This window comes from Myotis brandtii, unplaced genomic scaffold (assembly GCF_000412655.1).
Source record: "Myotis brandtii unplaced genomic scaffold, ASM41265v1 scaffold521, whole genome shotgun sequence".
Classification (NCBI taxonomy): domain Eukaryota; kingdom Metazoa; phylum Chordata; class Mammalia; order Chiroptera; family Vespertilionidae; genus Myotis; species Myotis brandtii.
In genome coordinates, this window is record NW_005369870.1 from 965,460 (window position 1) to 993,215 (window position 27,756).

A 27,756-nucleotide genomic window follows, 5' to 3' on the forward strand; every position below is an offset into this window, starting at 1 on the left:
TGGGCTCCACTTGGCAAAAAAATATATATATATATTTGGCATTATATATGTGTGTGAAAGAAATAATTTGAGTCTCTATACCCTGTAGGAATTACACACCAGGGATGTGCTTTTATATGTTAAAGAAAATGCTAAGAAAAGACCAAAATCTATCTTCAAATATTTCCTTCTGTATTTTCATGCCTTTTAACTAGACACTCTTGGGAAAAAAGATTTTGCCAGCAGTGGTCCTAAGGCTCTATCTTTCTGGACATAAAGACCACATCCTCATGTGTCCCACATGACAGGATCGGAATAGAATTTATTCAATTACTCCAAATACTTCCATGCTGGGTACTGATGATCAAGACTGAATTCACTGTGTTTTCCTTTGCATCAGAAGCTCTGCAGGCTTGTGTGTAAAATGGGGCACCATTAAACAGAAATATCAAGTAACAGAAAAAATAACAATTAAGACCTTTTCACTAAGCTATCTCAGGTCCTAGGTAATACAAAATTGTGTGTTTATTTTTCTGGAATTTGGGGCCCTAGCAAAAAAAAATGCAGGAAGGCCTTCAAGGGATGAGGCAAGTAGATAAAGTAGCATTTATTAGTACATAATAGCACAAATAAGGAGTCTCTAATAGGTTATTTCCCCCAATTATTATGAAACACCTGCCCATAGCCAGTAGCACACAAAAATCTCCAGCAGAGACTGATTAAAAGTAATTAGAACAGGTGTTTATTGGGCTGGGAAATTAGAAGGGAGACTTTAGGTTATGCACCGAAGAGAAGCCCCCAAAGTGTCCTTGGATTCTGTGAAAACTTGGAAGTGGAAGCAAAAGGTCCCTTTACCACGTAAGTCCAGTGAAATGAATTCCTGCTGCATTCAAGGAGAAGATGAGGGATATCACACCACAACAGTAGTATTCCAAGCAGTAAAAGGACTAAAGCACAGTACAAAGAATTAACGTTCATTTTAAGGGAGTCCTCTAATAAATAGCCTATTGGTCTCATAAGCCAGTTTGGATGTTAAAGGTAGAATTCATACATCATATTTTGATTGATTCTACCTACATAATGTAGCGTTGGTAACAATTTCCCAAAGTGTGAGAAGGTTTAACATTGACCAGTATTGTTGCAGGATATCTCTCTTATGCAAATAATATTTTAAAAAACTGGTGCCTGTGTTGAAAGAGTTAGCTTACAGTAATCTTTTTACTTAGAAAATTGGCCTTAGTAAGAATAAAGAGGCACTAACATTTCATCTTGACCTCTTCTATAAGATTTGTCATTTCTTGTATAACTGTTTATGGGCTCCTCTCTCTCCTATTCAAATGAAAGCTCCTTGTCAGTAGATCCGGCTCTGATTTTCATTTCAGGTTTCTCAAGCTCCACCACTTGCCTTGCCCCTAGTAGTATTCACTATATGATCAGTGAATGAATAGATGAATAAATATTTTTTTAAGTAAAGAGATAGTGTCATAGACATGTGCTCTGAACATATTTTCCAAGTAATTATACACTGATAGGTTCTAATTTAAGCAAGACTTATGGTAGGCAAAGATTTTATTTCATTAATATTTGTTTTATTTCATCATGAATGATCTATAGGAGCAATTGAAAGCACACTGCATTTTTCAAAACTAATTTTTTTTCCAAATATGTTTTTATTTATTTCAGAGAAGAAGGGAGAGGGAGAGATAGATAGAAACATCAATGATGAGAGAGAATCATTGATTGGCTGCCTCCTGCACGCTCCCTATTGGGATCAAGCCCCCGTTCCAGGCTTGATCTGTGACCTCCTGATTCATAGGTCAATGCTCAACCATTGAGCAACACCAACTGGGCTCCCTTTTTTTCTATTACTTAAAATTCATGATTTATTTTATTTTATTCTTTAAATTATTATTTGTTAATTGATTTTAGAAAGAGAGGAAGGGAGAGGTGGGTGGGTGTGGAGAGAGAGAAAAAAAAACATCAAATTTTGTTGTTCCACTTATTTGTGCATTCACTGGTTGATTCTTCTTTGTGCCCTGACCGTGATCAAACTCACAACCTTAGTATATCTGGATGATGTTTTAAACAATTAAGCTCCCTGGCCAGGGCAATGCTTATCTATTTTAAGCTGCATGTATATTCTAAATTCTTCTATTTTTATTTCCCTGGTAGCTATATATTATTAATTCCCAGCAAGAATGAAAGGTACTGGCAAATGGTCACTAAGCACTCTTCATGGGATGTTTTTAGTGTACTTTCCTAGTTAGTACAATTGTGATGTTACTCAATGTATTTGTTTAGAGAGTAACTCACAATTGAGTAACATCACAATTTAATAATATTCTACCAATACTCAGTGCAACTTGCTGCTTCAGATATTATTTCCCTGTCTAGGCCTTCATAATTTTCTATTTAAATTTTAGTAAAGTTGAAAAATTCTGTGAATCATAGAATCATTCTGTGAGCTTGTCTTGTTATGATAGAAACCAGTAGAGACTGTGAGTTCCTTGCCTTTCAATTATGGATACACAACTTTTGTCCAATTCTAAAGGTTGGTGTTATTTTTAAAATATTTTAGTCTTATTTAGTACTCAAAACAACAAAAATTCATAGAAACAGTAATGTCATACACTAGTCATTTTTACACAATTCCCATCTTGAAAGTACACACAAATACTTGTCCTGGCAAAGCAAGACTGTGAAAGAATAGAGTTAGAGCTTACTTGCTGAATCCCTTAAGTCTGGGGGAAAATCATAGTATAATTGGTTTACTGCAGTGGTGACTATTTCATATACATCAAGACACACTATAGTATATCAAACACATGAAATATAATTTCTCACTTGAGAGAAAAAAATGGATTCCTTTATCCTGTGGATTTATAGTTGCTATTTTTCTTTAGCATGTCATCTAAGGGTTTAGTTGTAGTACTATATGTTATTTTGATGATGACTAGGAATTTCATTAGACAAGGCCCCAGGTGAGCTATCAAGTATGTTATTAGATGTGCTTTGCCTAAGAAAACAAGAAGTCAGATTCAGAAAGATGTTAAGCATTCAAATAATTCTTGTAACAAGAAAGGCTAATTAGAAGTAATCTTTTTTGTTGTTTTAAGAATGCCTGACAGGAGGTGATGGTAAGATAGTTTATCAATGGAGTAAGAGTGAGTTCTAGGCCCCAAGGTAGCTATATGTTTCTTAAATACACAAACACTCTTATGAGAACCTCCATCTTCGCTCTCCTACAAAGTAGGAGCTGCTTGGGTGGTTCTCTTTTATGAGTTCTATCACTGAAAGCCAGATTTCAATGTTCCCCAAGCACAACAGGTATGGCCCATCATTCTCTAATATACGCAGTACAACAGACACACACACTACAGTGATGCAGAGTCAATCAGAAGGAACAGGAACTCTATTTACAGCTTATTTTAGCAAAAAAAAGCCAATCCTCACCTTTCATTTACATGTCTTTGTTTTGGTTCAATAGTCTTTTCTTTTCACTCTTACCAATTTCCTTTGGGAGCTGGCCTTCCTTTTCAACTGTTATTTTGATGATAATATTTCCTTTAAGATGATTATTTGTTTAAAGTTCAAGTTAATAAAAGTAGCTTATCCCATTAAAAACATTCTGGGGGAACAGAACAACATTTTAGGATGCTAATTGCACAAGTTACCAGTCATCCATGAAACATATGCCTAAAATGCTCTAATAGGTTCCACAATGTCTCCTGCAGCTATAAATCTTTTACAGGTACAATTATGTGGGAAAAGAAACAAGAACAAGTGCATCCAACATCTGGAGTCAGATGGTTCACTGAAGTAAAATTACAAAATTAAATTTAAATGAACTTAAGTAAAAAGGGAAGGGGGATCTAATTTGATATAGACATTCATCATGTCCTCGTTGAAGTTTCTCCTAGCACCAGAAAACATATAATAAAGTCTGAACATAAAAGTTGGATAAAGCCTCTAATGGAGAGTGATAAGATGACCAAAGACACGCAGTCAGGTAGAATATGTTCTCTTTTTCTCCCTGCTATTTTAATGACATGGGATACCTAATTGTTGCAAAAATACAGTATGAGTCAAGAAAATGAGCTTGTAAACATATCTGTTCAAGAGTCTCTTCTGTTTCATCGTGCATTATGGATGGTGATTACTAGGGTTAGTTTTTAATTCAGTGATGCATGATTGAAGACTCTAACAATACGCAGGGGGAAAAAGGTCAAAACAGGAAACTATTCATTTCAAATCACCTGCCTTTTGTTTTTCATTCTCTAAAGAAATAATCAAAATACTGACCCCCTTCAATATTGTGAATATTGTGGTGCTGAGTTCTATCTGCTCATTGATCAGTTTCTATCTTCCTAGTCCTTTAACATTCTTAAACAGTCTTCTTAATTCTGTGCTAGGCCTACATGCTGAAGAAATGTTAGGAAATAAAATACATATCATAAAATTACACATCTATCCTATATAATAAAAGCTTAATATGCAAATTGACTGACCGGCACAACAACCAGTTGCTATGATGTGCACTGACCACCAGGGGGCAGACACTCAACGCAGAAGCTGCCCCCTGGTGCTCAGGTGCTTCCACAGGGGGAGTGCCCCTCAGCCAGAAGCTGGGCTCACAGCTGGTGAGTGCAGCGGCAATGGCGGAAGCCTCTCCTGCCTCCGCAGCAGCGCTAAGGAGCAGCAAGCTGAGCAGTAAGGAGCAGTGAGCAGGCGGGTGGTAAGGAGCGAGGGGTCCCACTCCTTACTGGCAGTTGGACATCCCCCGAGGGGTCCCAGACTGTGAGAGGGTGCAGCCAGGTTGAGGGACCCCCTCCCTCAGTGCATGAATTTTGTTTACTGGGCTCCTTACCGGCAGTCGGACATCCCCCGAGGGGTCCCAGACTGTGAGAGGGCACAGCCAGGCTGAGGGACCCCCTCCCCCAGTGCATGACTTTTGTTCACTGGGCCTCTAGTAATAATATAAAATAATGTAATTTTATTTTATTACATTGATGGATTAACAGATTCTAGAAAAGCCAGGTTGAGGGACCCCCTCCCTCAGTGCATGAATTTTGTTTACTGGGCCTCTAGTAATTATATAAAATAATGTAATTTGCATTTTATTACATTGATGGATTAACAGATTCTAGAAAAGATAGTCAATGTTCTTTGGCAGGTTTTCACCCTGTGGTAGTTCTATATACTGTGGGCATTGCTAGAAGTTTGACTTAAGAAAATTTTATACCATCAGCTGACACTCAGATTCCCATGATGCTATCTTTCCCTTCTTCCCCATAAATATTTGGTTTTGTCATACATGTCATTAGCACCTTTCCTTCAGATCCTCCTTATCTAAAAGAGGGATTCCAAACACCTCCCCTTTCCAGCCACAAAGACAATCTACAGGACACACACTCACAGGTCAAGTGGAGTGCAAAGGCAAAAGTGCTTAAAGAGGAGTAAACAATAGAGGAGGCCAGAGAAACACAAAACAGGAAAACTAACCAAGCACCTGAGGCTGAAACCAAGGCTGAGATGATAAACAAAACACGGTCAATGCGTATTTATTACGCACCTACTATTTTTAAGCTGTAGTGTGCTGAGCACTTTTAAATATCTTAGAGCAGTTAACACCACAACCCTGTGATAATAAAACAGAGAATAATAGCACTCATACAACTTCCTCATCATTGCATAATTGGTAAGTAGCAAAGCCAGAATTTAAACACCAGCCTTTTTATGCCACATCCCATGCTCTTCCCGCTATCACGCTGCCTCACAAAGTGCAGGTGGTGGGAAGCATTACGCGAGATTGAGGAATATAACATGAAGATTGAATCTTCTATTGGAGTGGGGAATACAGAAATAACCAGTGGTACAGGTGAGAATGAATAACAAATAATTTTAGCTGTTAAGAAAAGTTCATTCATCTAAATCATGTGTTCTTCACTGACTCATAGCATTTGCTTCCCATAAAAAGTACAAAAATATTACACTTTAAATTCCTTGCAATATTTCCACATTGGAGGAAAAAATGAAATGAGCAATTTTGTAATTCATAATAACCGCAGTGATACTGAGGGTCTGTGTCTTAAACTGTATATGTATACGTTTTATTATTTCAGAGAATTGAGTAGCTGCTCCTAAATTCACAAGCAGAAAACAGCTTAACTTTTCACAGGTATTGGGCCTGAGGATTTATATTGAATTACAACGTGCATTTTAGTCCCGTAAAATGACTGACGATCTACAGTGCCTCCAAAACCTGTATGATACCACCATCCCTTCCAGAACGATGTTGGTTATAGAAGTGTTTTCGATTGAAAGATGAAAAGTTGAGTCATTTATGAATCAGCTGTAGTTCCCAAGTCAGTTCTGCAAAGACAGAAGGTCAGGACAAAGGAGAAGGGCACTAGAACGTGCAAAGCATAACCTTCCCTTAGTTCAGAATGCATGACACCCAAGAGAAGCAAAATTGTGAGGGAAACAGTATTTCAGAGAATGCACAGAATAAGAGAAATCAGTACTTAAAAAAAAAGTGGAGGACACAGTTGTGGACAGATATTCATTTGCCTAATGTATCAAGAAATGGAACAGGTCAGGGGAGAAGAACAGGGAAAGGAAGACGGGTTCATAAGTAGGTTGGTGGGAGTTAGAGCAAAGATCAGAGAAGGCTGTTAAAGTGCATTGAGTTCCACAGTTGAGTCTATATCTCTGTATCTGATGGGCCAAATAGAACAATGCTCTGCTGATACACAATTTTTTGGGGGGGGGGAGTGTGTCTTCCAATTAAAGATGAACCATTGGGTTCTAAAATGATGAGTTCATAGGGAGCCAGCCCACTCAGTATAAGACCACCTTGCTAAAGGCCACTGTTTGGATCATATCAAGAGAGTGTCCCTGTGTTCTGAAACATACCACTCTTCCGAAGGACAACTGTCTCCTCAGCAATAGTCAAGTAGGAACCTCAGAACTCTTCGTGTTCTTAGAAAGGTCTCCCTCACTACCCTTGAATCTTGCACTCAATACTCTCCTTATCCACAACACTCACAGCCTCATCACCACCATCTGCAGGACTATCAGGATAGGCTCTGTATGTCACTGTCATCTCTTGTCTATTCTTCTCTAATATCCACAGGACTTTGTTAATGACTTATTCTGACCAAGGCCCCATGTCCCCTAAAACAACTTCTCTATACCCTCTGGCACTTTAGATCAATCCCAGAAAGTTCAATCAACTTCCTTTGGAAGCTTCCCTTTCACTTGAAACCTGGCTCTGCATGATAACACAGATTCTACAGAAACCTTTCCAACATGTAGCTTTCCTCTCATAGATCCCTGTTACCAAGGAGCCTGAAAGTACGGTAGATATCCTTCTTGCTCCTCATTACTGTGTCCAGTCCTTTCTTCCTTCTTCCTCTACAAAATCCCAGCTTTTCCTCTATGGCATCAGGCTATACCAGTGATGGCGAACCTATGACACGCGTGTCAGAGGTGACACGCGAACTCATTTTTTTGGTTGATTTTTCCTTGTTAAATTGCATTTAAATATATAAAATAAATATCAAAAATATAGACTTTGTTTTACTATGGTTGCAAATATCAAAAAATTTCTATATGTGACACAGCACCACAGTTAAGTTAGGTTTTTGCAAAATGCTGACACGCCGAGCTCAAAAGGTTCGCCATCACTGGGCTATACCACCCTCTAATAGTTGCTTCTTCCACCATTCTCAAGTTCAGTGCCCCTCAGTTAATTGGAGATTCTGGTGTCTAGCTCATAATTACTCTCTCTAATACTACTCCTATTTAATGTTTAGTCATTTCCATACCCAATGGGATGATCCTCCCAATATCTAAGTCTCTCAGTTCCTGGACTTCCTCTCGTCCAAATATTTCATCAGCCATCATTCCTGAGCCACTCACATCCATAGTTGCTCTTTAGACCCTCTTGCTACCAATAACCTCAGTCCCTGCAAAATCTCAATTCCATCTTCTTTTCTTTGGTCATGACTTCTTATCTTTCCTATCTGTTCCTTCTAACCCCAAATCATAGAACTCTACAACCTCACCAGAACCTAAAATCCACTCTTTCAGCGTCCCTCAGATATCTCCCCCATGATATCCTCTCTTGCCTCCTTTCCACCTAATAAGTCCCATAGATAATCATTGCAATACTATCCTAACTCCTGTTTTGCTTTGGTGAACTTTCCTTGTGAAACCATAGTCCTCACTAAAGTCAAACAAACAACCACTCAATACCTATACTCATGTTGCCTAATATAACTGACATTCATAGTTAATCAAAAGAACTTTCACATGGTTTTACTATCATATCTGCCCACCTCTACCTATCTCTCCTGTTACTATGAATAAGTTCTCTATGCTCATAGTCAAGGTCAGCCCCTCCATTTAGGCAGAATACTTTATTCTCTCCTCTCTTACCAGAATTATTGCAGCATGCTCCTATGTGGTCTTTCCACTTATGCCTTCCCTTCCCTTCCCATATTCGACCTCCAGAGTCCACTCTGAACATGACAGCCAGAATAATCCCTGAGTAAGAGCCACGCTTCCTATGGCATCAGGGCTCTACATGATCTGGCTCCCCATTGCCTCTCTAACCGCATGTCCTACTATCTCTCCTATTGTTCTCACAGCCTAGAAAACTCTTCCCCAGGTATATCTGCATGGCTTGCTGCCTCATTTCCTTCAAGCCTTTTTTCAAAAGTTTTCGACATAAAAAGTTTTACTAGGCTACTATCCAAAATCCAACCCCCCGACCCTGTGACATTTCATATCTCTTTCTCTATTTTTTTCTCTTTAGCACTCATCTATATATAAAATACACATGGGTATATAAAGTATACAAACACTAAATCCTTTAGATTTGTGTCTTGCTCATTGCTCATCTCCTCCAATAGAAGGTAATCCATGAAGGCAAGAATTTTTATCTGTTGTGTTTACTTCTGTATCCACCAGTACACAAAATAATGCCTAGCAATGCCCAGTAGGCAATCAATAAATATTTGTTCAATGAATGAGTCAACAAATAAATGGGTATATGAATGACCAGAAGGAGAAGACAGAAAGTTTTATTTTCAGATGGAAAAATAATATTTGGACATGTCTATTTTTACTATGAGATCTCCTGTTTATGAAATCAGGATTTCAGAGGGATCCTAATATACAATCATAGTCATGATGGTGCCATGACAACAGAACAATATAGCTCACTGAGCAACACAAAAACATCAAGAATTAAAGCAAACCCTTGAACAATTCTAAAATAAATATATTTAATCTTAGCAATAATTGTCACTCCTCGACAAAAGAGATATTTGGTTGATCATGCTTTTTCAGGTAACCTGTAAAAGTTTCATTTTTGATGATATTTACTTGTTACTTTCTCAGACATTCATCTCCCCTTTCCCCAAACACACACACCATATAAGCACCTAGAGTCTAAACGCTGACATGCATGACCAAGGGATGGGCTGTCAGAACATGTATTTTTGCCTATATTAGGAAGAAATCACAGTATACTCACACAACTTATGTTTCTAATCTCTCCTTGCCCTCTACACTCCCCCCAAAACAATATTTATTTTTTTCGAGGATATTTGTGTGTTTACAATTATTTTTATAACATATATCTTTACATAGTTAATTATATTTTTTGCAGATGGTTGATAAGACACCAGAGGACACATTATTAAAAAATATTTCTCTCCTCCCCACTCAATTCAGTAAAATCCTTCAGTGATGTAAACATTTCCTTTTATCAGAGGCTTTCAATCTATCCCAATTTTCTATAAGTCACTGTGCTCTAATGACATTTTGTAAGATGCAAAACTTGAAAATAACAGATGAAAATTCACTTTTGACTTTGTTACACCAAAAATGTCTGAGTGATAGATGGGACCATTGCTGATATGGTGGTTCTCTGGTTCCTGTTATTAGTCATGGGTTATTTTGATCAGCTACAGAGTGATAGTGGGTGACTGGAATACAAAATACTTTCAGTTTTCTGAGCTTCAGCGAAATGTTATTGAAAGTAGCTGAGAGTTTAGAGACCCTACTTGAGTTTCCATCAATTTCCATCATTTCATGGTCTCACCACTGGGAAGGATTTTAAGGAGCCCTCTTTGCTAATTATGCCTCACCTCAATTTTGACTTTGAGAGAAGTAGAGACCAATTATTAAAAAGAGAAAAAATATCTTTTGAGTTGGGAACACTGGAAATAATAGAAGTATCCAGATCAGACAGAGCCCAAGAAAATTGGCTCATTGAGTTGTTAATAGTATTGTCTGCTATGATGATTTAAAGCTACAAGTTTCAGGCTAATTGGGTCAGTTATAAACACGTGGGAATCTGGATTGAATATTCTGGGATAATATTTTCTATATTTAATTTTATTCCTATATCTTAATTTTATTTGGTTACTCTCTCAGAGACATTTCAGAATATCGTGACCTGAAAATTTCAGCTAGGTTCTAACTTGAGGACAAAATGAACCAGACTTGGATTTGAAGAGACCATTAGTTACTTTTGTTCTCTTGGGAGAATAAACTGTTAGAAATGAGGGTGAATTTTATTAGTCAGAAAAAGTACAAATGATGCTTCCATGGAGCTGGGGATCTTGGGACCAGGGAAGAGGATGTAGTGCACATAGGTAAGCATCTCTGTAATGGTGAACTTTGGATGGTGTTCAGATTTTATCCCTAAAAAAACTCAAACGATGATACTTTTGGTTGCTATTTCATTTATCATCCAATTTCTCTGACCCATACTCATTATGTTAATGTTCTTCTCTAGCACTCTGAATAAAAATTTGGACTGCTACGTTTAACTTCATTTATTATTCATAGTCCTTGATTTCTTTTAACATTAGTATATAAACTAGGAGCTCTGGAAGATGTTCTATAACATGTATTGGAATTTCCTGTTTATTATCTGAGTAATGTTTTCCAACAATTACGGCTTTATTCTTAAAGGGCATGTGATCCACAGTTCTTTGCAAAGACAAGGACTATGGTATGCTCATGAAAATTGTGTTTTTTGGACCCAAGGCATCCCACCCTCCTTCAAATTCATATTGATTGCCTACAACAGTTGTAATGAAACAGAGTTAGACAGTAAACTCAGGGCGATGGGGGGTGTATTTGTCTTAGAGATCAAACACTTAAAGCAGGATTTATGGAAGCAGAGGGCTGTGGGTCAATAGCTAGAAAAAAAAAATGGATTGTAAACAAGTAAAGGACTGTCTGAGGTGTGAAGGAGAGGAGAAAGGAGACTGGAGGGGGTGGAGAGGAAGATAAGAATTAGAGGGAGGGAGGGAAGTCCGAGAAAGGGTGATTCACTGCAAGGATCAACCCCAGAGACACTTCCTTTCCAGTCCTGCTGACAGGGATTATATTGTAAACATTTCTTCCATTCTCTCCCCTGCTCTCCTTTTGGATAAATTTTAGGACACGGAAATTTGGAAATAAAAACACCAGAGAGAAGTTCAGATACAGGTCAGAGACCATTATAACAATTGACTTTTGGTGTTATCATAATTTAAAGAGAAAAACCTAGTACATTAAAGCTCAGAGCACTGTAAGCTTTTTTTTCAATGTCAAGACACCTATGAAGATGCTTTTTTGACACAACTTTCAAATAAGACAAGTACTATTAATAAGAAATCAACTTTCTAGCAGAACAAATTCTGTGTAGTAATTTTAAGTTCCTCAAAGTGTTTCCTGTTTATTACTTTATCTTTGGAGAAGTCTACAGAGGAGTAAAGTGACTATTAACCTCCTTTTACAGATTGAAAACTAATGTAGAATATCAAAGGGAAGGTGGGGGATGGTGGATGGGTGGGAATGATCAACCAAAAATATATATGTGTATATAACTTGTATGAATATATGCATAACCCATTGACACAGACAATAAGGTGGTAAAGGCCTGGGGCAGGGGCAGAGGCAGGCTAGAAAGGGTCCATGGGAAAAAGGGGGACATGTGCAATACTTTTAACAATAGAGATTTTAAAAAATTAAAAAGAAATAAAATAGAAAAAGAAAATTAAGGCCCAGCTGTTAACTAAGTAAGATCTCAGAGGTAAAAAAAAAAAGGCGGGGGCAGGGGGAGCTTCTCTAGCTAGGGCAGCTATGTTGTTAGGATTAAGATTTAGGTACGCTGACTTCTAAATCATTGCTCTTTCTCTTATGCCACTAGCATCAATGTATTCTTTCTCAAACAAGCCTATCTGGTCAACAGAGTGCTTCATATTGCAGAAGTGGCAAAACATTCAGTGTTGTCTGATTTTCTAGAGATTAGAAGCTCCGAGGCTAGTTTCAAGGAAATCTCTTCATATTTCAAATGATACAAATCAGTTTAGCACGATCTACTGAGTTTCTTTGGGAGGGTTTCACTCTTGATAACAAAAAGCATAATTTAATATACAGAGTTCAGACGAAACTATGACTTCTGTGGGCCAGGAGTGAGTTATTAGAGCACCCACTTCCACAGAGGTTTGTGGTTTCATTAAGGCCAAGTGTATGCATGTTCCTCTTACTTTTTTTTTCCTCCTCAAATTGCTCAGCCTTGAGGTTTTTAAAAAGCCCGATTCAGTTTAATGGTGGCCCTTCTGATATCTGAGATTTAATGACTCTCTAATTAGGATGTTATCTTGAATTCCATGCACATATGAAAAACCATGACTTATGTATGGGAACTAGAGTTTAGTGGTAGTTCCTAGAAAGCACATCTAAAGCATGAAATAAAACTCAAGTGCAAAGCAATTTAATTTTTAAGAGGAATGTGCTATTGAGATAAAAGAAAACATAATGGTTCATTCATTTACTTTTATATGTACCAAAGTGTGAAGTTGTACTGTCAGCTGCAGGCATTGGTTTAAGTAATGCATCTTCCAGGCTATTTCACAATCATTCTTCCATTGTTCCATAAATAGATTATGTGACTACAAGCTGTTAAACTAAAAGTTACCACAATAATATAACAGGATAAAGCAGCTGGGTGATTTGAGAGGAATATATTTAGAAGACTAAATATGAATGCTGAGTTGCCAAAAAGATATCCTTTGAAAATTCACAGATATGAAGCCATTTCTGGTATACAAAAATGGACAAATATGTTGGCTAAAAGCCACATTTTGTGAAGCATGAATCTGCTACAAGGCCCCTGAAAATGGGGACTAAAGCATATGTAAAAAATGTCCTGAAATGGTAGCCCTTAGAGAACTGAATGTGCTGAACATAGTCTCACCCTATGAAGATCTGGTCCAACTTGAAGTTGGGAATGGGATCGATATTATTATTGAATTTAATCTATTAAGTTCAAAAATTCAGGGGCCAAAAAATCTACCCAAAGCCTAGGTGCTCCAGTTAACCACATCATGGCTCATTTTCTATTTCATATTGGGAATGTGTCCAGTGACTCTGTTCCCTTCCAGAAGAAACAGAATGATAATTATTACTTTTCTCAGTAATAGATCTTGGTCTCAGATCTAAGAGATGTGTGTGTGTGCATGCATACAGGGTGGAGCAAAAATAGGTTTACAGTTGTTCCTATGGATAATAATATAATAGTTAATAAATAATAATGCAAGAATAAACTCTGTGTTTTGTGTATTAACAATGGTAAACCTACTTCTGCCCCACCCTATATGTATGTAAATAAATACACATATATAGAGGGGAAAACCTTTCTTTTCAAAACCATCTTCCAGGAGCACAATTTGCTATCCATCTGCTACCATCTTCACCATTATGACTCTTTTTTAAGAAACATCATATGGTTGTGCCTCTGATAACTGCGAGGGTCCAGTGTATCACCATACCTTAAGCATCTGGTGTTCTTCATTTTTATGCAACCTCTTAATTGACTAGAGATTTGCTTCATTTAGGAACCCAACCTCTGGGTCCCCATTAAGAGCATGACTGCCCCTTAACATATTGAAAACAGAACTGCTTCCCTTCTTTTCTCCCCACTGATCTTACATTTTGTGCCTCTTCATGTTCTAATATTTACCTCTCTTCTGAAGAGAAACACTTTCATTGTTCAAAATGGAAACCATTTCCCCCACTTGGGCCAATAGTGCAGAAATATAAAAATCTTGATATTACTTAGTTTTCCTATTTTCACCGATCCCAACAATACTAAATTCAATTTTTATGAATTATAGATTTTTCTTGTGTTTACTGTAGCTTTGCAAAATAATTGAATAGAGATCTGTATGGGTCTAAAAATATTATGCCTAAACAGCTTCAGTTTCATATCTACTGCAAAAAGCTAGAACCTAGTAATATTTAATGTCCTTCATTGTTATATCTTTAAATCTTACCACTGCAAGTGAATGTGAAAATCCTTAAATTGCTGGCCTCAGTGTTCCCATGTCAACTGGCATATGTCCAGGTTGGAGATCCTGCCAAAAGTCAAAGGAAAACATTCATGAGACAGAGCCTGATGAACGATTGTTTTAATCCTGCATGCCCAGCCCCGCCGGCAAGCGTGGTTTATGAATACCTGCTGCTGCTTTAATGATAAGACCTCTTAAACACAGCTGAATGCATCCATAGATTTTTTTCCTGCCCTAACTAAGAGACTGATTATTGATCTCCACCTGAATGTTCCTATTGAGAACAAGACATTCATGAATACAAGCTGGATGAATAACGGTGCACTGCACGGGCACTTTTAATAAACTGCAATAGGGACATAGTCTCTGTGGATGAAAAGGAACAAACCCAATCCTAATGAAGCACTGCTTACACGACTGAAAGGTCTGTGGGCGTTCTATGGGCCAAGCATCGGACAGTCCAGGGCACCTGGGCTCTGACTGAACGTCACATCCGAGTTAGTACAGGACCCCAAGGATACCCTATACGCCTTCTCAAGGGAAGCTTCCCAGTTCTCTCTATTGCTCGTGGGATGAAGCTTTGAGGATGGAATGGACTGATCTTGCTACTAGAAGAGAGGGGTCTGAACCCAGAAGCAGCAGAGTAGACACACAAGGGATGTGAGCCAAATGAGGAACTCAAGACTTCAAAACCTGAAGATAGGAAGGTGAAACGTCACTCAATGGTTATCCCCAGGAGCTCCCTGAAGGTGCCTGGGAAACAGTCAGAGAAGCCTAAGATCAGGAATAGACAGTCCACGCGGCCTAACCAGACCTGAAACACTCAGCCTCCTCGGCATTATTTGGGCGCAGTCTGGGGTCCTGGGTCATTCACAGGTAGGAGGGTGCCAGGGACATCCATTTTCAACAGCATCTGAGTAACTCAGTAGCTTGGTCCAAGTAACAGATGTCCATTCACCTGATGTTCATTCATCTGTTCATTTATTTATTCATTTCAGATCTAAGGTGTTTTAAAGTAAGAAAATGTCAGACTTAGTAATTCTTATATGGGTTTTTGTTCTATATGAATGTGTGTGTTGGCTTCTTTGATGCTAAAGAGGAGATATGTTTTATATTCACCATTTGCTAAAATACTTATTCAAATAATACACTTGATATTTTTATATTTAAAAAAACACACAAAACTAACCGATGAGGATAGTTCTTCAATGGCAAGAATACATGCAATTGTAAATATAAAAATAAGAAAATATTTACTAAAGACACTCCTTAAAACAAAAGCCACAGAGGAGTCTATGTACCATACACAGTGCCTACCTTTAGCATAGCGCAGTTATGTTTTTTAAACATGTTTTTTGAACTACGCATTACCTTAACATTAAAAGGGAAAAGAGTCATTTAGGATAGAGTTCTTATTAAATTAGTATTATTAAAGGCTGAAAATATTTCGGCACATACTGAGGAAAACAATTCTCAAATGTGAGTGTCCAAAAGTATTTGGAGAGTTAGTAAAAATAAGACAGGTTCTTTTTACAGGTTCTTTTTACTTCCTAAAGATTCTAAATGAGTAGAACTGGGATGGGGTTCCCAGCTATATATATTCAAGGAGAGCAGAGCCTTCATTCTATTGTACCTAGCCCAAAGAGTCAAGTCAAGAACTAAATTAGTAGAGGTCACCTTCAGACTCAGTTAATGAGAAATCATTTTCTGTTTAGCCAGCCCCTGCTTGTGTTATCTGGCTTACAGGTGACATAAGTCAAGCACTGACTTTAGCAGAGTACATGTTAGAGGAACAACAGCCGTGATATTTAAAGGGGTAACTTGCTTTTAAACAATCAAAAACTGCCATCATCAAAGCAGGTGAGTGAGACTTATTTGGAGGGACAGATATACTAGCAAACCCAAACTTGTCCCAGTTGTATTGAGATGCTTTCTACACAAATGAAGCTAATAAACCAAAATAACTTTGGAATTTGGCAGCACATATTCCATCACATAAAATTGTTTCTTTTTAAGATATTAATATTCTTCCAGTTTATTGGAAATAACAATACACTGGAAGCATCAAGTTAGAAGGTATCTTGCCATGTCCATTGGCCTACTCTCCTTGTTTATGGGGGAGAAGATGAAGCCCAGAGAGCTTATGATACAATACTTACGATGAGAGATCAAAAACTGAACAGAAGATTCCTGACTCATACATTAACCCAGTCTCCATTCCAACACACAAAAAAAGTTTGTAAAGCTCTATTCTCAGCCTACAGTTTTACTCATTGACCGAGGGAGTTTTTCACACAAAATTTTCCTTTTTTGGCCGGGAGAGGGGGACGATGTGTCCTTTGGGGTTCGCTCCCAGATTTTCTCAGGGAGAAAACATATGCTCAGGTCCCCAGAGAACTGCGCTCCCACACTCACAGCTGTACGACAGGCAAGAAAAAGCTGTCTAAAGCTTTAAAAAAATAATCAGCGTTTGCAAAAGTACTCTGGGGTATCTTGGGGAAGTGTTCCAAGAGAATTGCTGTTATAAAAAGATCACTAGGTTCTCTTCTCCTGGATCCTACTCCACACTCAGACATTAATATTTTAGGTGCAGCAGTGATACTCACTTACTCATCCGAAGTTCAGCATTCAGCAAGGATGCCTGGCGGCAAGGGGCTGTGTCCTTGCTCTCATGTGGGCTGCTGTCCAGGGGGAACGAGGGCCTCCTGGAAAGCCTGCTGCATCCCTGCCTGTGTGCACCGAGGGCGCCGGGCACGGGGTCCACCACTTCCCCAAGAGAGTAGCTCATGCTGCCTTTGCTTGGCTCTCTTTCCAATTTGCAAACACAGCTCCCAAATCTCTATTATCTTAGTGTGAATCAGTTTATCCAAACAACTTTCATGAAACCCAATAAAGCATTAGACTCTGTATGTCTTTCCTCATCCTAGCAATCCTTACTTATCAAAATCCTACTTATCCAATAACAGCTAGGTCAAATCCTCTCTTCCCAATCTCCCTCTAAAACTTTATCCCAGCGACCTAAGAGTGTGCAGAGCAACCTATTTTTTTCTCTTATAGCACCTGAAGTGCAGGGATTCTAGACCCACAGGCCTTATAAATCATTGAGTTTAACTTTACCTTTTAGATAAGGAAAGAGTGGGCTAGAAAGTTGCACAGTAATTGTTAATGAATTATTACAAATCAAAGGGAAAGAACAAGAAAGTACATTTGTGTTTAAATTTTGCTCTATGCTATGTTCTTCATAAGATATTTTAAATACATTATTTAATGTAATTCGCAGAAAAATTTTGCTCTGTGGATATATTGTTATTCCCATTTACAGATGCAGTAAGCAAGTCTCAGAAGGGATAAATAATTTAAACCAGGTCAAATAGCTACACAGGGTAATCGGTAGGAATAGAGTTCTAACCCAACTCTGTCTGAGGAGGCCAGACTATGCCAAAGGCAACTCTTATCCCCTAGCCCCCTCTATGTCCACATGGAAAAGTGCTGAAATTTATTGCAAAAGGAGACTTGGGCAGTCCCAATGATAAACAGTAGGTCCCAGATAACCTGGTCAAGGGCTAATCCACTGCCTACTTCTGAGACCCATAATCCCTCCCCTCCTAAGGGGCAGAAAGGATGGTGACAGGTCTGAGAGTGCCTGCTTTGAGGGAATGAGAACGATGAAGACTGACAGAACCTGCAAGAATCTGAGCTTCTGGCTGGTTTTCAATCAGAGGGGTTTTGGCAATCATGTTAAATCTTTAAGCTCCAGGAGTAACAAAGCAGTAGTTGTAAAATGTAAAAAGCTGCAGATTCCCACCTTGTGTACCCCACTACTGAAGAGAAGATAGGGCCTTCCATTCTTTATTTCCAAATACTATCCACCTCATGCACATATGAGACACTTCCAAGCTTTTCACACCAAAAGGTGCACAGGGGTTGGACTTGGTGGGTGAAGGTATCTGTTGTTCCTCTGCAGGTGGATTTCTCCCAAATATTCCTGTAACCATGGCAGCCCAAATGCCTCCAAAATAATGACAATAACCACACTTTCTGACTATTTGCAATTTTTCACTTTGCAAAGTATATTTGCATGCACTGTTATTTAATGTCCACAAAAACTATATAAAGAGAACAAAACAGCTATTATTAGTCTGATTTGGAATAGACTGTCACATCTCAGAGGAAAGGTGAGAATGGTGAGTGTATGGGAAGAGATCAACTGAAGAACTTGTATGCATTTATACATAACCCATGGACAGAGACAATAGGGTGGTGAAGGCCTGGGGCGGGGGCCAGAGTGGGCTAGAAGAGGTCAATAGGGGAAAAATGGACCTAGTAATACTTTCAACAATAAAGATTTTTTAAAAGAAAAGAATATGGAAAATGAAACTAAACGAAGCATTAAGATGTTGTGTAACAATATAAAAACAATATAAGTTGTACTTAACGAGGGCTTGCTATGGGTCCCACACCATTGTAAAGGTTAAATGTTTGTTCACTTAATCCTTATAACCACTTCATGAAGTAGATATTATCATCTTCATACAAATCTATAATAATAAAAGCGTAATATGCTAGTTAGACAGGACAGCCAAACGACCTTCCGGACATCATTCCAGACATCCTTCCAGACAAAGCTGCCACCGCGGGGGCTGAGGCAGAGGTGGTTAGGGGTGATCAGGCAGGCAGGTGAGCAGCTAGGAGTGATCAGGCAGGCAGTCAGAGTGGTTATGGGCGATCAGGCAGGCAGATGAGTGGCTAGGGTGATCAGGCAGGTGGGCAGAGTGGTTAGGGGCGATGAGGCAGGTAGGCGAGTAGTTAGGGGTGATCAGGCAGCCAGGCAGGCGAGTAGTTAGGAGCCAGCAGTCCCGGATTGCGAGAGGGTTGTCCAACTGCTGGTTTAGGCCTGATCCACAAGGATCCCTGTGGGATCAGGCCTAAACCAGCAGTCAAACATCCCCCAAGGGGTCCTGGATTTCGAGAGAGTGCAGGCCGGGCTGAGGGACTACTCCCTCATGCACGAATTTTGTGCACTGGGCCTCTAGTGTGGAATATAATTTACTACCAAGGATAAAATTACTAACATAAAGTCACACAAGTTAATACCAAAGCTAGGATTCCCATCCAGGTTTATTAAAAGTCAGAGCCCAGATTCTCAATCAAAATTTGACCTTGAACCTAAATCAGGTGATAGAATTTCCAGAGGTGTCCTCTTTTCCTGAGCTTCCAGACTTCCTCACCAGCCATGCTTGCTTCTCTTTGACATTCTGTGGCCTCTCTATCACACTTTGAAATATAGAAAAATTCAAGTTATTTGAAATTTCCAGTCAAAATTCTTTACTATTACTCTCCATAATCACAACTATTCAGGCAAAATTATCCATGTCAGAGTAATCTAGCTACCGGATGGATTTTGTTTTCCTTTTAGTGTTCATGTAAGCTGGGCTTTGTTTTTCTCACTTTCTCCTGTAATTACTGGTGGTTACCTGCCTACATATGTGCAAAGCTGTATATCACACATACTGAAAACACACAGACAAACACCTTTCCTTACTCCTTCTGTGGGTTCACAAAAAGAAAATAGAAGAATCATGAAGAGAAAAGGTTAAAGCACTTTTCCTTTCAAAGAGCAGTTCTCAGCCCCCTTGCACATGGGCCATGTGAGTGAAAATGTGGCAAGTACTTAGGAGGCACCGTCGGCACGTGTCTCTGTGTGCATATGCATAATGTCCTTTTCACACTTTGGAGTTACCAGATGCCTGGCTCTGCTTGGAAGAGGCTTGGTAAGCCACTTGAAATCATGAGGATTCATAACTCACTTATGCAAAGTGCAGAACCCATCCAGATGGCATCTGCTCTGAAGAATGATTGAGAGAAGATGTAGTGGAGCCGAAGATGACAATGGCAGTTTATATGAGGCCCCGCATGATGAAGGAATTATGCAGGTCAAAAGAAGAGCCTTCAGGCAACATAAGAAGCAAAATAAAGGAAGCAAGAACCTTGTAGGTGTCAAGGACTAATTTTGTTGCTTTGGGAAAAGGCCCTGAGTTTTTTCTTCATTTTATAGACAGGTGTGCAGCCCTCAACCTTGAACATTCCAAGCTGACAAGTGCTGGACAAAACTGCTCCTCCATCCCCACTTGACCTCAGAAGTTACTTAACCCTCTGAGGTTGTGTGGCGGGGGGAGGGGAGTAGAATGGGAAAGGGATGGTTAGGGTGGTCTCAGGCTATGTCTCATGGGACTTAAGGTCTGATCCTGCTCTTCTGATTCTCCTCCAATCAAATATCTCCCCATTGGTGTTCAATTTTTTTTTTCCTGAAACACCAAGCTCATGCCATCTTCCTCTACCCCCTTACATGCCTTCCTCCCCAACACCACCACCAACACCCCACTAAGGGATGAGATTCCTACTCCTTAGAAGAGAAAACAAATCTCTTTACAGTCCTCTCATCCTTTTCTACATGGAACTTCTTGCATCTCCTAAAATATTTTCAGTTCCCTGAGCCTTTGGCCTGCTTTCCCCTCCTCCTGGAATGCCTTGCTCACTTTCCACTGGACAAATATCCTACTCATATTTTACGAACCAGCTGCCACATAACTTACTAGAGAAGACCTTCTCAAACTCTAGAAAAGAGCTGGTCATTCCCTTTGCTGTACTCTCTGTGTTCATTACAGTAAGGGAGACACTCCATCTGCTTCTACCTCTTTCTATTGCTGTAACTCAGTCTGTTAAGAGCATCAGCTAGCCGAAACCGGTTTGGCTCAGTGGATAGAGCATCGGCCTGCGGACTGGAGGGTCCCAGGTTCGATTCCGGTCAAGGGCATGTACCTGGGTTTCAGCATCAGCTAAATGTGTCACTTAGAATAAGCAAGATTCTTATGCAGCTCCCTTTGTGTGGCAGTGCCCATTTTCTCCCAGTAGGAAGTTTTAACAGGACGACCTAGGTTTTCTAAAGGTTACTCTTCACAGTTACCTAGCAGTCCAAATTGAAAAGTATGGACCTCTAGGGACAGTGTGCAGATAAGGAATGGGTGGGAACCAAGCATTGACCCTGTTCAATTAGATGAGAACTGAGCAAAGGCGACAGAGAAACAGCAGCCAGTCAGATGAGAGAAATAATAAGAGAGCACTATGCCTCAAAAAATCATAGTCAATAATATTGCAATAACTATGTATGGTGCCAGGTGGGTATTAGATTTATTGAGGGGATCACCTTAAAAGTTATATAAATGTCTAACCACTCTGCTGTACATCTGAAACTAATATAATATTAATGTCAATGGCACTTAAATGAAAAAGTTTTGAAGTCAAGCCAAGGTGTGGGGTATAACAAAGAGAATTATCAGTGTTGTCAAAAGCTGCTGAAAGGTTAAGCAGTGATTGTCAGTGAGCGGTAGGGATTAAGTTTTGTTTTTTGAATTCTGCCTTCCTGATAGAAATCAGAAAAGTGTTTGGCTGGGATGGGGAAGGCAGGTCATGAAAATAGATAGGAAGGGATAGCAGGAGAATTCCTGGGTGATGAAAATGTTTCATGTTTTGACTAGGCTGTTCATCACACAGGTGTGAAAACTCATCAAACGGTACACTCAAGATCTGTGCATTTCACTGTATGCAAAGTATACTTTGATTACAAAATACATTCTATTTTTTATTGATTTTAGAGACTGAGAAAGAGAAAGGGAGAGAGAGAGGGAGGGAGGGAGGAAGAGATGGAGTGAGAGAGACAGAGAGAGAGAGAGAGAGAGAGAGAGAGAGAGAGAGAGAGAATGCTCTGACTGGAGATGGAACCCACAACCCAAGCACATGCCCTGACCAATAATCACACCAATGACCTTTCAGTGCACTGAATGAGTTCTAACCAACTGAGCCACACTGGCAAGGGCAAAAAAATAAATTATATTTTTCACACAAAAAATTGTGTGGTTATTGGGAAAAAACAACCATGCATTTATACACACATCTCTACTTGACCACTTAGTACACTCCACTAGAATTATATGTCTTAACCTGCACAAAACTATGGCTTTCTGGAAGGCAGGAGCAATGCCTATAAATATACCTCTAATCCTTTATACTTAGCAAAGTACCTGACACATATTAGCCAATACAAATATATTGGCTGGGGGGAAAATGACTGAACGGCTGTCTCATTTCCCTCCCATATACTTTTACAAATTAGCATATGATCCCTCATCATTCTTTGATACACTCTAGTAGTGCTATTGGAGAAAAAAAGTTAGCTCTAGAAGGCAGCAGATAAGAGTATTGGCTAGACATCCTTGTCCTGAGACCTATTTCTTTTGGCAACTTCTCCTTTACTATAAGTGACATCCTTCTGTTATGATGGTAGGGTTTTTCTCAGGTCACAGCACTAAAACTCCCAGAGAGAGGCGGTATTGTGGGCTACAAAGAACTCAGGTTTTTCAATCAAATGGTTTTGGGCTCAAATCCATGCATGTCATCCAGTAGTAATGAGAGCTAGAGCACAGTTCAGAATCTAGCTGGACTTCTGGCCCCACCTAGATAAAATGAGGATGCTAATACCTACCATGTAGGACTGTTGGGGGAAGATCAAATTAAATCATGGCTCCCAACAGCCATGGCTCATTGTAGTTCTCAATAAATGGTAACATTTATTTCTTACATCTTCAGCCTCAATCTCTCCCACTTCCTTGACCTCACAAGGTTCTGCTCTTCTTTAAAACAGGGATAATCCTTGGTGGAGGATCGGAATGTGGTTTATAGACCAGAATCATCTTGGGTTATTTTCCAAATTATATTCCCATATTCTTTTCTAGAAACATTTCCGTAGTGTACTATCCCTATTGCGGATGGAATTATGTTTTATTTCTCAGGAGGTACCAGAGAGAAAAGAGATTGAGAATGACTTCTGTAGAATATACTTGGAAAGCCTTGCTCTTTATTTTCACAGCCATAATTGTAACTGGGACCCTAAACCTCTCACCCTGAAATTGTTATAATAGCTTCCTAACTGACCTTCTTATTTAGAGGTCTTCTTCTTGTCAATCCATCTTATAAATGACTACAAGAATCATCCCACAAACTTCAGAAAGACAGAGAAATCTTCTGATGAAATCAACACCTCAGTAGACCCCCACTGGGAGAGTCAGCCACATTTTCCCCAACACCCACTCCAGGCTCTGCCACACATTTTTGTCTTTGCCTGTGTTCCTGCTTCTAATTAGAGGGCCCATTCCATTCCTTCCCAAACCCATACAGCTAAAGAATTTCTACACACCATTCATGACAGAGAAAAGTAGAGTGCACTGTCCCCTCCTTTGTGCCACCATTGGACCTTGCGCACCTCTATTATTACATTCATCACACTGTTACAAATTATTAATTTACAATTCTTACTGCTGTCCGAGATAGTGAATTTTTTAAAGGAAGAAACTGTCTTAATTATCCATGTATCTCCCCATAAAGTAGATACTCACTAAATTTTTATTGGACTGAATTAAACTGAATAGAAATGAACCCCTGTTCATGCTCCATTTAAGCATTTAACTTGCTGCTGCTTCTCCTAGGATGTGTGTGTTTGTGTGCATGCTCAGTATGCATTTCTGAGTTTTCTTCTCATCACTTTCACATGTTCCCCCAGGGCCTTTTCAGACAAAGACTGTGCAAAGACTTGCACATCTACTGGTCAAGTTCATTTTAGAACCTAGGGAGGTTGGGCAAGCTCTCCAGTCAACAGAGAGATTATAAAAAAAGTCTTTTGTTAAAACATCTTGTTGCTTCCTATTCACTAAATCCGAACTCCCTCAGGTGGACTGCAAGATGGTGCTGCCAACTCTACTGAAACTCCACTCAATCGAACTGCCTGGAGTGGCCTAGAATGCACAATTGCTCTCCTCTGTAATTGTCCTGCAAACAGGACACGGCTCTGTTCCCACAAGTCTCCCACTCTAGTGGGCGACACTGCTGCAGGCTCTATCCTTCTGGTTTATTCATTCTCCTGTGATGGATGGTTAGCTCTCATGGAGTCCCAGGAGTGGTTGACTTATTCCTCATTCCTCGATTCAATGTTCATTCATTCATTCATCAAACAATTATTGACCCTCTTCCTGATGTCAAGAGCTATGGCAAGTCCTAGGGAAATAAGGATGCATAGGAAAAAGAGTCAGGCTGTCAGGAAAGCCGCCTAGGATGGGGAGAAAAGAGAACATGAACAAATAATGACAGTATGCTAAGACAAATTGAAAACAAATATGTGTGCATAATGCCAGAGGGGCCCAGGGAAAGCAGATAAAAAGAGGCTGATGTATTTTCCCACTTGTTAGCTCTGAGGAGAACCTGAAAGCATTTAACACTGACATCTTACTCAGGCCCCGGATATCTCCCATGAACCCAAAGACTGTGAAGACTGCTAACCCTGTTAGGATGATTACTGTTGTAGTTATGTGGGTGGCTCTAAAAGCCCAAATTTCCCCTCTGAAGAGCCATTATCCCATCAGCAGATGGAGTTGTATGTTCTAAAAGAAAAGGGTTGCTGTCTCATTGCAGCATCTTAAAATCTCTGTTCTCCAGCATATGTAACTTCCTGACTTCCACCGAGCACAAGGTACAGTATGGATAGGGGGTATTCATGAGGAATCCTATATAATAAAAGGGTAATATGCAAATAAACCGAAAGGCAGAACAATCGAACAACCAATCAAAGCATAATATGCTAATGATATGCTAAGGCTCCTCAACCTCTCACTATGATGTGCACTGACCACCAGGGGGCAGATGCTCTGACTGGTAGGTTAGCTTGCTGCTGGAGTCCAGCTGATTGGGACTGAGATGGGCCGGACATGCCTTGGAGCCCTCCTGGGGTCCCTCCCCGGCCCAATCTTGCACTGGTGGGGTCCCTCAGCCTGGCTTGCACCCTTTCACAATCTGGGACTCCTTGGGGGATGTCATAGAGCCAGTTTCAGCCCGATCCCACAGGCCACTCCCCTTGGGAGGGTGCTTGACACAGGGCTCATGGCTGGCGAGCGCTGCTGCGGTAGCGAGAGCCTCTCCTGAATGGGACTGATTGGGCGTGAGCCCAAGGCAGGCACATGCAGGCAGCGTTGGACTGTGGGTTTCAGCCTGATCCCTGCAGGCCACCCAGAGGGACCCCACCCGTGCACGAATTCATGCACCGGGCCTCTAGTCTTCAATAAAATCCTGCCCTGCTCTAACCCTACAACTGTGCTGTCCACTAGCCACTAGCCAAATGCAGTTATTTGAATTTAGATTACTTAAAACTAAACAGAATTAAAATTACAGCTCTGCAGTTGCATCAGCCACACTTCATGATTTCACCAAGCCCAGATGACTCGTGGCTGCCATACTGAACAGACATTTTCATCTTTACAGAAAGTACTATTGGACAGTGCTGCTCTAGAAAATGATCTGAATTTTAATTCATCAATCCATTTAGTTTATAATTTTATGACTTGCTTACTTTGTAAAAGACTCAATTTTAGGTTGTGTGGGAGAAATGGAGATCAAAAGTAAAAGTAGGCAGGGGTGGGTGGGAAGCGATCAACCAAAGAATTTGTATGCATATATGCATAACCCATGGACACAGAATATAGGGTGGTAAAGGCCTGGAGCGGGCAGCGGGGTGGGCTAGAAGGGGTCAATGGGGGGAAAGGGGGACATATGTAATACTTTCAGCAATAAAGATTAACAAAAAGGAAAAGTTTTCTGTTTTCGAAAGGCTCATAGTCTAGTGGGGAAAACAGATGTTTGTAAAAAGGAAAAGAAAACCAGGCATTGTGCAATGGGTGATGTGAGTGTAGGCAGACAGAATAGCTTAATCTTGTATTAAAAAGAGAAGACCTTGCCCTAACCAGTTTGGCTCAGTGGATAGAGCGTCGTCCTGTGGACTGAAAGGTCCTAGGTTTGATTCCAGTCAAGGGCATGTACCTTGGTTGTGGGCACATCCCCAGTACGAGGTGTGCAGGAGGCAGCTGATCGATGTTTCTCTCTCATTGATGTTTCTAACTCTCTATCCCTCTCCCTTACTCTCTGTAAAAAAATCAATAAAATATTTTAAAAAGAGAGAGAGAAGACCTCAAACACGAGGTGGCATGAGGTGCTTCTTGAGGAATGAGGAGCTACTCTCCTAATTGACAAAGCCGAGAGGGCAATGGAGTGGGTGAGGACAGTATATGCAGTCGCAGGGCAGAGCTCAGTATGCTGTAGGCACTTCATATTCCTGGAGGGCAGTGTAAACATCTGGGGAGTTGGGTGAGAACAGTCTGGGAAAGTTGATGCCATAATTACTGAAGGACATGGGTGAACAGGTAATGGGAGGAAAGGAGGTTACAAATTACAACCCAGTGATTAAGAGTATTAAAGTGATGCAAAAAAGTGGGTTTATACTCAGTATTTGCCTCTGCTAGCTTTATTACCTTTTGTGCATTTTGAAATCTCTTTGAATTCCATTTTTCTCATCTATAAATGGTACTAATAACACTGCCAACCTCGTATGATTATCTGGAGTAAATGAGACCATGTGCTTGTTGCAGTGCATGACATAAGTTAAATAATCAAAGTGAAAACTATAGTAATTTATTCTACACGCAATGTGGAATTATGAAAGGATTTGAGCAGAAAATGAAATGATTATATTGTATAGAGGAGTAAGACACATGGCAATTATCTATGCCAATAATAATAAAAACAATGGCTAATATTTAGAGTATTTACTACATACCAGGCATGATTCCAAGTATTTAAATAAACTAATTCATTTAATCCTTTCAACCCTATAAGGTAGGCTATGGCTACTATCTCCCTTTTACAGATGAGAAAACAAAGGCATAGAGAAGTTAAATAATTTGTCAAATTGCTAATCAGTAACAAAATGGGATTTAAACCTGGATATCTGGCTCTTGAATCTATACCCTTAACCATCAAGCTGTTCTGCCTCTGTTAGAAATTTTTTGATAAAAGTCTGCCCGATTTTATACTGAATTATTTCCCATCACAGCATGACTTCAAAATAATTTTATTTAAGTGCAGATCTTCAAAACAACATTCTCACACCATAAAAGCAGGTTAGCCAGTATGTGTGCTCTGGAAATATTCCATAGAAGGGCATCTGGATAGAAAAGGGCAAATGCTTGATATATTGTGTCTCTTTACAAAGAGAAGTTCAAAATCTCCTTGGATAATCATGACATGACTATCACTCCAGAGTATCATCAACAACAGTGAGCCTGTAACAACCTCTCATAAAAATCAGCTTCTTATGAAAACATGGCTAATGAGTGCCTCAGAGGTTAGCAAGAAATCCTATAAAATAAAGAGGTAATATGCAAATTGGCCATCACTCCAACACACAAGATGGCCGCCCCCATGTGGTCAAAGATGGCCACCACAAGATGGCCAGCAGGGGAGGGCAGTTGTGGGTGATCAGGCC

At 39.7% G+C, this 27,756-nt stretch overlaps 1 protein-coding gene across 1 annotated transcript in view; it reads right to left on the reverse strand.

Moving 5' to 3' along the window:
- Nucleotides 1–14,402, reverse strand: part of SEMA6D (sema domain, transmembrane domain (TM), and cytoplasmic domain, (semaphorin) 6D) — a 365,068-nt gene extending 350,666 nt beyond the window's left edge. The window contains exon 1 of the mRNA XM_005877506.2: nt 14,325–14,402. The gene's annotated coding sequence lies outside the window, so the exon portion shown is untranslated. The remainder of the gene's footprint in view (nt 1–14,324) is intronic.
- Nucleotides 14,403–27,756: the final 13,354 nt, after the last annotated feature.